Source organism: Triticum dicoccoides, chromosome 3B (assembly GCF_002162155.2).
Source record: "Triticum dicoccoides isolate Atlit2015 ecotype Zavitan chromosome 3B, WEW_v2.0, whole genome shotgun sequence".
Classification (NCBI taxonomy): domain Eukaryota; kingdom Viridiplantae; phylum Streptophyta; class Magnoliopsida; order Poales; family Poaceae; genus Triticum; species Triticum dicoccoides.
The window spans coordinates 639,576,135-639,585,574 of record NC_041385.1 but is presented as its reverse complement, the minus strand read 5'-3'; the positions used below and the strand labels follow the sequence as shown (position 1 = coordinate 639,585,574).

Below are 9,440 nucleotides of genomic sequence, written 5' to 3'. Positions count from 1 at the left end.
GTTGGAGACGCATTAAATGCGTTTGTCCTATGTTGCCGAGCGATAAGCTCATCCACTGTAGTTTGCCACCTCATGTGTGCCACTGTGGCAACACCTTTTGGACAAAGGAGGCCCAAGGCACACGCAAAGAGGATTCGGACTTTTGGACAAAGCATGCACCATAGCTAGTTCAAAAGCTCAAGAACACACATATAACCAAACAAGCAGGACTAGGGTATTACGCACCTTTGTGGACTAAACCTGGATAAAAATCCCCAGTGTGCTAACAGCTCGACCTACTCTTCGTGCAGATAATCCCTCGCCAAACATAGAAGGGATTCTTGTGACCCCATAGGTGTTTGGTTTCCCCGACATCTTTTACACATATAACCAGACAAGCAGGACTAGGGTATTACATATCTTTGCGGCCTGAACCTGGATAAAAATCCCATGTGTGCTAACGGCTCGACCTGCTCTCATGCAGCTAATCCTCTGCCAAACGTAGAAGGGATCCGTGTGACTCCATAGGTGTTCTGTTTCCCCGACGTCTTTGGCGCGCCAGGTAGGGGGCATTAGTTGTGGGAATCTGGTCTGTTAGTTAGTGCAGTAGTTTCTGCATCGACATGGCTCCAAAGAATAAGACGATCGCAGCGATCGGCCCAATCGAGGCTCGCTGCGCCACCATGGTGCGAAGGGCCAGACGAGCAGCATCGTCTACAGCCGCAACAATGATCCGCACAGCAACAAAAAGCTAAGTCAACTAAAACCTTGAGTAATCCTTCCTTTTATAAGCTTATCTCCCTCGATGGATTCGGTCCATGTATGGAGAACCTGCATGCAAAAGGAACCCCGCCGCAATTGGCAACGCGCCTGTTCTGTTTCGAGTCTGCTCAATAGTTTGAGTGTTGCGCTCTGCTAAGGACGGCGGGTACCTTGCCATAATCAACAGCGCCCCCGCTCTGTTTCGAGTCTGCTCGACAGCTCGGGTGACTACCCCGAGAGCGGCAAGGTAACTTGTTGACATCGATGCCCTCCGCAGGCTGCTAAGGATCCTTCCTTCTAGAGCCTACGGCAAAGGGTGCACACACCAATAGGCCTATCCAATCAAGCGTAGGGTGCAGAAAATACAAGGATAAACTAAACGGGGGGATAACATGCAACTAGTTTACAGTACAACAAAAGTCATATTACATCAAAAGTTGCCATGATTCTAACTTAAGATGAATTGTCTTGGGTGCGAACTTGTAGCGGCAACAAGGAATGAAGCAGCTAATCCCGGCGCTGGACCTCTAGCCTCATGACTCCACTGACACAGCTGATGATGGGATCAATGCGCTCCTCGAGCGCCTGATGGTCGATGCCCTCCGGCAAGCTATTAAGCGCCTGAGCGAAGTAAACATTGGGGTTCCAGTGCGCCACCTTGGTGAGCACCTTGGCTAAGGTGCCCCGGCAAAGCTTCTGGGACTCCTCGGCCAAGTAGGCATCCTTGGTGGATTGGAGCAGCTATAGGGCGTCAAGGACACGCTCGAAGAACAAGGATAGCCTGGCGCTATCAGCCACGCTCGCCTCGCGGGAGAACCTGAAGCTTGGCATGCCCATGGCAGTCAGCTGCGCAGTGAGCTTCTCCGCGACATCCACAAGGTGGTTGGTCCAAAGCTTTGTGCTCTCCACGAGCTCATTATGGGAAGTGACGGCAGTCTGTAGCAGCAGCTGCTTGTCTGCAAGATCCTTGGTCAGGATCTACTCATGCGCCAGGGACTCCGAGAGCATCTTCTCCTGGCTGTCCAGCTTCAGCTTCAGATCATCAATGGACTAGTTGGCCTTGGAGAGCAATTTGGTTTTGTCACATATAGTGGTCTGCATCTCCGCTAGGTCGTAGAGAGCCTTCTCCCTGTCGTCCTTGAGCATGGAGATCTCCCTGTTGAGCCTTGATAGGTCAACCTCCAGCTTTTCTACCTTGCTGGCCAGCTCGATCCTGGTAGCCTCTGCCGCCTCGGCGCAGTCAACGGCCTCCTTCAGCTTGCCGGCATGGTCAAGGACCAGAGTATCCAGTGCCTCTTGGTGCTTTTGCATCAGATCTTGAGTCCGTTGCGCAACGAGCTTCTCAATCACTTCGTCCTTGGCGCAAAGCATGGCGGCAAGCTCCGCTTCACGAGCAACCAAGTCCTCCTCCTGGGCGTCGAGTAAGATGTGGCGCTGCGTCTAGTCGAACTCATCTTTGGCAGCCTTCGCCTTCGCCACTTCCAGTGCCTTGTCAAAATTGGGCTGCTTTAGGAGGAGGTCCCGCTGGCGCTCGCTCAGTTGGACCTGGGAGGCCCTCAGACCTTCTTGGGGCTCATCAAACCAGACTTGCATCTGGGCGAAACGCTCCTTGAAGTCCGCCTCGGCCTTGTCCACGGCCACCATCCTGGAGTCCGCTTTCTCCTTGTGAGACCGATGGAGAGCTTGGAGCTTGTGGAAGTTGGCGCTTATCGCCTGAAGGAGTTGGTCCCCTTTGGAGCCACCACTACTGATGCTCTGTTCATCAACAACCTGGAGCCCGGCAGCAGTGAGGATCTCCTTGTCGAATACCTCTTCCTCGATTGGCGCTCTGGTGCGTGCCGCTCCTGGGATGCTGACGAAGAGATCATCACCAACCTTCAAGTACTTGCTCGAGGCAGAGGCTGAGGAGGAGGAAGGTTGGTCCTTAACCACCTCCTCCCCGGTAGGGTCCTTGGCGTCCACTCTAGTGGCGGTCTCGTTGGCCTCCCCGGCAGGCCCCGTGGTGGTCTCCTCGGCGGCAGCCTTGCCAGCCTCTCCGACGGGCTCCTTGGTCACCTCCTCCCCGGCAGGATCCTTGCCGGCCTCCCCAGCAGGATCCTTGTCGGCCTCCCCGGCAGGCCCCGTGGCAGCCCCTTAAGTGGCACCATTGCCGGCTTCCTCAACGGATCCCCTGGCGGCCTCCTCGGCAGCAACATTGGCACTACAAGTAATATGTCAACTAGTGACCTTCTGTTAGTGACCCTGGAAGAATTGGTCATAGATCTATGACCATTTCAGACCAATTGGTCGAAAGTTGTTCGGCGGGCTCCAAACCTTAAACTATAACGACCATTTTGGTTAGAAAGGTCATAATTTCCTTACACGAAATGGTCATAAAGTAGATAGCACTGGTCCGCTGCGTTATTTCTAGCTGATCATGACCAATATAGATGGTCATAACCTTGTAAATTGTGGTGGGTTGCTATGACTAGGCGCCACCTCTCTAGTTTTGCCTATGTGTCATGTCCATTGTGAAGCAACCTATATTTCTGTCATTCCCAAAATTCCCAAAAAAATCTCATAAATTCTTTGGGTCATATCTTCGTCAAATATGTAAAAAACCTTCCTTGCCCAGTATAAATTCATTTTCCTATTTTGTTCAAAAAACACTTTGTGATGGAAGTATCACTTTGGCATGTACAAATGGTATTCATTTTCTACAGTGCTTTCCTATGCCCAAATAACCATCCTCCACCAAATGCTAGCTCAATCCATTCATTATTTTGAGCCCAGCTTCAACATTCGTATTTATGTCCAGTGTTGTACTTTGAAAAGCAAGTACCACCTAGGCTCCTCCTTTTGAGCTGCCAATTTGTGAAGACGGTCTTCTTAGTAACTGATCATCCTCAGCCAAAACTCACGCCCATTAGCCATGTGCATTTCCCATACCGCTAATCAAACACTTGGCTGCTTATTCATGTTTGAGCATCGATCGGTCTCCTCATGAGAATCTTATGTTGTGATTTTCTTCCTAGCACCTACCTGGGGAGTGCCCAACCCACTAGAAATGCCTAGGCCGCCCAGAACACATGGCAACGCCACGGTCACGCGATAACCACGCGGCGGGCATGCGAGTTTACGCGCTCTAGAGTTGGGGCCCTCGGCCACCGTCCAAATCTTGACGTATCGCCACCAAACCATGTATTTATGATTAAATAGGTACTTATGTAACTAGAAATGATTTTTGAAAAAAATAAATAGCAAACTATGAGGCAGCTGCAGTTCAAATTTGACCCACTTCCTACTGAATCGATGGGAATTTGTCTTTTTCAGCAAAGGTTGATCAAAACTTTTGACACCCAACCATTTTGTCAATTGTGCATTAAATATGGCCTAGTATTTTAGAAAATTGATTTGGTCCAATTTTGCAACAGATATATGGTAGGTCCTTCACAAAAAAAACTTATTTCAGGCACTCGGAAAATGGAAAATGTATTTTCCATGCAAAGAAAATGAAAACTCCCTTAGGCAACATTGTTTGGAATTCCAAGATGCACCCTTGTGCACAATATGAGATCATTTGAACAAACTATGCCATGAATGTGGCCATAAGATTGATCATTTGGCTTGAAAGCCATGAATCTTCACGCATGATAGCTCATTTTTTAGAACACTTTTTTAAAATAATTTATGTATTACAAGTTTATTATTTTTCCTGGAAACTTGGTCACATATAATGACACAATGCGAAGGTTGTCCAATTTTTTGATTTTTTTGAAATTTTTATGCTCGTTTCAAAATGCGGTCAAAACGACGGGCTTGACCATTCCTAGCTAGTGGTTGAATCTTGGATAACTTTTGATGTTTATTTGATTAAATAGATATTTATGTACCTAGAAATTACTTTTGGAAAAAAATAACTAGCAAACTATGAGGCGGCTGCAGTTCAAATTTGACCCGCTTCCTACTGAATCGGCGGGAATTTGTCTTTTTCACCAGAGGTGGATCAAAACTTTTGACACCCAACAATTTTGTCAATTGTGCATTAAATATGGCCTAGTATTTTATGAAATTTATTTGGTCCAATTTTGCAACAAATATATGGTAGGTCCTTCACAAAAAAACTCATTTCAGGCACTCGGAAAATGGAAAATGAATTTTCCGTGCAAAGAAAATGAAAACTCCCTTAGGCAACATTGTTTGGAATTCCAAGATGCACCCTTGTGAACAATATGAGATCATTTGAACAAACTATGCCAGGAATGTGGCTATAAGATTGATCATTTGGCTTGAAAGCCATGAATCTTCATGCATGATAGCTCATTTCTGAGAACACTTTTTTAAAATAATTGCCGTATTACAAGTTTATTCTTTTTTCTAGAAACTTGGTCACATATAATGAAACAATGTGAAGGTTTTCCAATTTTTTGATTTTTTTGAATGTTTTATGCCCGTTTCAAAATGCGGTCAAAACGGCGGGCTTGACTTCCTAGCTAGTGGTTGAATCTTGGAATTTTTTTAGTGTTTCTCTAATTAAATAGATACTTTTGTACCTAGAAATGATTTTTGGAAAAAATAAAGAGCAAACTATGAGGCAGCCGCAGTTCAAATTTGACTCGCTTCCAACTGAAACAGCGGAAATTTGTCTTTTTCACTAGAGGTGGATCAAAATTTTTTACACCCAACCATTTGGTTAATTGTGCATTAAATATGTCCTAGTATTTTGGAAAAATGATTTGGTCCAATTTTGCAACAATTATTTGGTAGGTTCTTCACAAAAAACCCTCATTTGGGGCACTCGAAAAATGGAAAATGATTTTTTCGTCCAAAGAAAATGATAGTTTCCTTAGGCAACATTGTTTGCCATTCCAATATGCACCCTTGTGCACAATATGATATCATCTGAATAAACTATGCCATGAATGTGGCTATAAGATTGATCATTTGGCTTGAAAGCCATTAATCTCCACACATGATAGCTCGTTTCTGAGAACACTTTTTTTAAAAGAATTTCCGTATTGTAAGTTTATTATTTTTCCTTGTAACATGATCACAAATAATGACACAATGCGAAGGTTTTCCAATTTTTTAATTTTTTAATTTTTTATGTCCATTTCAAAATGCGGTCAAAACGGCGGGCTTGACCATTCCTAGCTAGTGGTTGAATCTTGGAATTTTTTTGATGTTTATCTTATTAAATAGATACTTATGTACCTAGAAATTATTTTTGGAAAAAATAAAGAGCAAACTATGAGGCAGCCGCAGTTCAAATTTGACCCGCTTCCAGCTGAATCGGCGGAAATTTGTCTTTTTCACCAGAGGTGGATCGAATCTTTTGACACCCAACCATTTGGTAAATTGTGCATTAAATATGTCCTAGTATTTTAGAAAATTGATTTGGTCCAATTTTGCAATAAATATATTATAGGTCCTTCACAAAAAAACTCATTTTGGACACTCGAAAAATGAAAAAATCATTTAAGAGAACTCATTTCTCATAACTCTTTCAAAAAATAATTGCCTTATTTTAATTTGTGATTATTCCTGAAAACTATAGTCAAACTTGCTAACACAATGAGAAGTTTTTTTTTAATTTTTCAGGTCATAATAAAATAGCTAACATGATTTAGCACCTTACTTTTAGTCAACTACGGCCAATTTAAATGGTCACAATATCATATCTGTATACTGCGTTCTGATTGGTTTAAGGGCCTCTCACGCGGATCGTGGATATATCACCGTCAGATGCTGCTGGATCCAATGGCCCGCACCTCACCCTCTCACCCACCCACCGCGAGCTACCCCTAAAAAAACACACCGCACACCACTCCTCTATCTCCCTGCGCAGCGAACCCTAGCACTCTCAGCCCCGCACTTCCTCCCTCCCTCTGGATCTCGACACGCCCCCACCCCCAACCCCACTCCCTCCCTATGGATCTCGAAGCGCCGGCGCCCCCACCCCACTCCCTCCCACGCTGTCCACCGGCGTTTCCCTCGAGCGCCGCCTCTCCTTCTCCCCAACCCTGGCAGTGACCTCGTTTCCCTCAACAGCCAGATCCCGCTCACGCTCACATCGTGCTCCTTATCGTCCTCCTCGACCTGCTCCTCCGTGCCGCCGTCCACCACGCCTCCGCAAACAGCCTCCTCGACCAGGACAGGGGCTTCCACTTCCACTTCCGCACACAACAGCAACTCCTTCTCCTCTTCCCTACTGCTTCCGCCTCTGATCGATCACTCTGGAGCACCACCACCCGCCGCCGCTGCCGCGCAGATCGGAGCAGAGCACCGATGGAGGTGGTGAAGAGCCTCCGTAAATGAAAGCCGACACCGCAGCAGCAGCTGCGTAAGTGGCAGCGCCGCCTCCGCAATGAGGGCCGCAACATCGAGCACCATATCTGAGGTTCCCCTTCCCTCCCTCCCCGATTTGATCCAATCTAGGGCTCTTGGCCTTCAACTGGTTGCTGATTTTTGGTTTTGGGGCCGGTGCATAGACATGCAGAAGGAGGAGAAGAAGGTTGAGAAGACCATCCGGGACGCCGCCAAGGTACCTACCTACATATATACTCTGTGCCATGGATCGATTTGGGCTGATTTACTGATTTGGTTTCCTCTGCTGGTGATGCTTGTTCCTGAAGGCGCTGGCCAAGGAGCTTGTGCAGTCCAGGAAGGCGGTCAACCACCTCTACAAGAACAAGGCCCAGCTCAACTCCATCTCCATGCACCTCGGCAAGATCGTCGGTATTGGACACCGCCTGCTCGTATCTATCTTTCTAGATAGCATTCAGTATGGTAACATTTAGTAATTTACAGATGATGTTCATGAAGCTATTACAAACTCTGAAATCTGGTACTTTAGTTGAATGTGCTTCCTTTCTGAACAACTGTGCACCTTGGCGAACTCGTCGGTAGCAAACATTTTCTACTGGCCTCGTATCATTCTATACTAGTATGGATAGATAGCATCCAAGTTTGTCGTCTACTGACCTCTGCGGGTGTCTTGAAATGCTTGGGAATGGCCCATCCTTCTGGACATTTAGTTAGTCTGACTCTATTTGGGCAGCTAACATGCCTCATCATTCTGACTACCTGCTTGCTCAATTCATGGCACTTGAGAACATGCATGTTTTATTTTATCCATTCTTACATTCTGGCATCTAGTACTTCGACGATCTCACAGTGGCGCCGTGGCGGTTTAGGACATGCTTATCCTTGCAAAAAAAAATTGAGCTCAGGCAATACTATAGTTTATATCTATCATTCAGTACTACTGTTTATATCTAATCAAGATCTTATTATTTGGGGATCATGTAATACCAGTGCTTATATGCTTTGTGCTGATGAAAAATATCTGACCATGACGACAGGATGCTGCGATCGATGACCTAAACAACAAGACCCACATGAAGAACCTGCTGAAGTGGATGTGGGGCAGGAGGATCATCAAGCTCTCGAGTGTGCAGCGAGGAGCTGCTCTTCGCCTTGCCTCGCACAAGCGATGTCATCGGGTTGTAAGCAAATATTCTTGTCTGCTCTTTCACTAGTTTCGACTGTTGCTTTCGTTGCTAATAATACATGCATGCTCCACAACTAATACAGAAGATGCATTTCCATCCCATCTAGTAGGTGCTGACTCGATGCAAACAAGTAAAAATAAAATTAGTAGGTGTTATATGCTGAATGATGCTAGCTATTGTACCAATATGGATCATTGGCAGCAACTTAACACTACATTAGCTTAGGCTAGCTGGGTAATGAACTTTGGACAATGTTGCTTACCAGTTACATTTGGTTTGGTCCTCAACGCTGATTTGGTGCATTTTGGATGTAGCTTACTTCCTATTTGTCCTTGTCTGTTTGGTTCCCTCTCACTACCTATTCACGCAGCTACTTTCAGAGTTATTAGGCAAATATGATTACTGCTGGCTGTGGAGGGCCTTCTTTCTATAGCAATCAGTCAGTAGGTGGGGCTTTTTCTGCTGCTTGTTTTTGCTTCAGTTGGGTACATGAATCTCTTGTTATAAGGATTTCAGAGCCAGGACTTGTTCTGAATCTCTGGTTGTTCCATGATGCTAGTCTGCACTTACAGTATATACTCCTAAGGTGATGCATGCATGATCAGTACCAGTGTGAGATGCCGATTCATGTATCCGTGTTTGGTGCGACACTCATGCACCTTGTCGTGTGTAATTATTCGGTGTACGAGACCTACGTTATATACTTACCAATACTATCTACTGTGATTGAGTATTTATTGATGGTGCTTCGACTGCACTGCTATAGTGATACATTCGGTACTACACTGCTAATGCTTATCCGAGTTCATTCTTTTATTTTCATGGTAACTAAATGTTGACATAATAGCTAATTGTGTACCTAAATATGACCCAGGTACAGTGGTGTTGCTGGTTCCTTGAGGCCAAGTCGAGTTGAGGTAGGGGATAGGAAGGCTGAGCCGCTCGGGTGCTGATCATGTACATCGGCGCTCTTTTCAGCATGGACCCGACCAAACCAATGATGCAAGGCTTCTCCTGCTATTGCATGTCTTCATCAACTTAGTTCTTCCACAGGGAGAGATTTAAATCTTTCACTTGTTCAATGTGTAATCTACAGATTACTTCTTCCATTAATCACCTAGTGCTCCTGTTAGTGAGATTCATCTAGTATTTTTTTGCAAAGCATGCAATGGTTTGGAGTAGTTGATCATGGCCAGATGGAACCTT

The 9,440-nt window shown here is 45.6% G+C and overlaps 1 long non-coding RNA gene across 1 annotated transcript; it reads left to right on the top strand.

Moving 5' to 3' along the window:
* Positions 1-7,076: 7,076 nt before the first annotated feature.
* On the top strand, positions 7,077-8,923 carry LOC119281715. The gene is made up of 4 exons (XR_005138515.1): positions 7,077-7,120; positions 7,220-7,264; positions 7,356-7,458; positions 8,085-8,923. It is a non-coding gene; the product is annotated as an uncharacterized LOC119281715 (long non-coding RNA).
* The last annotated feature ends 517 nt before the right edge of the window (positions 8,924-9,440 follow it).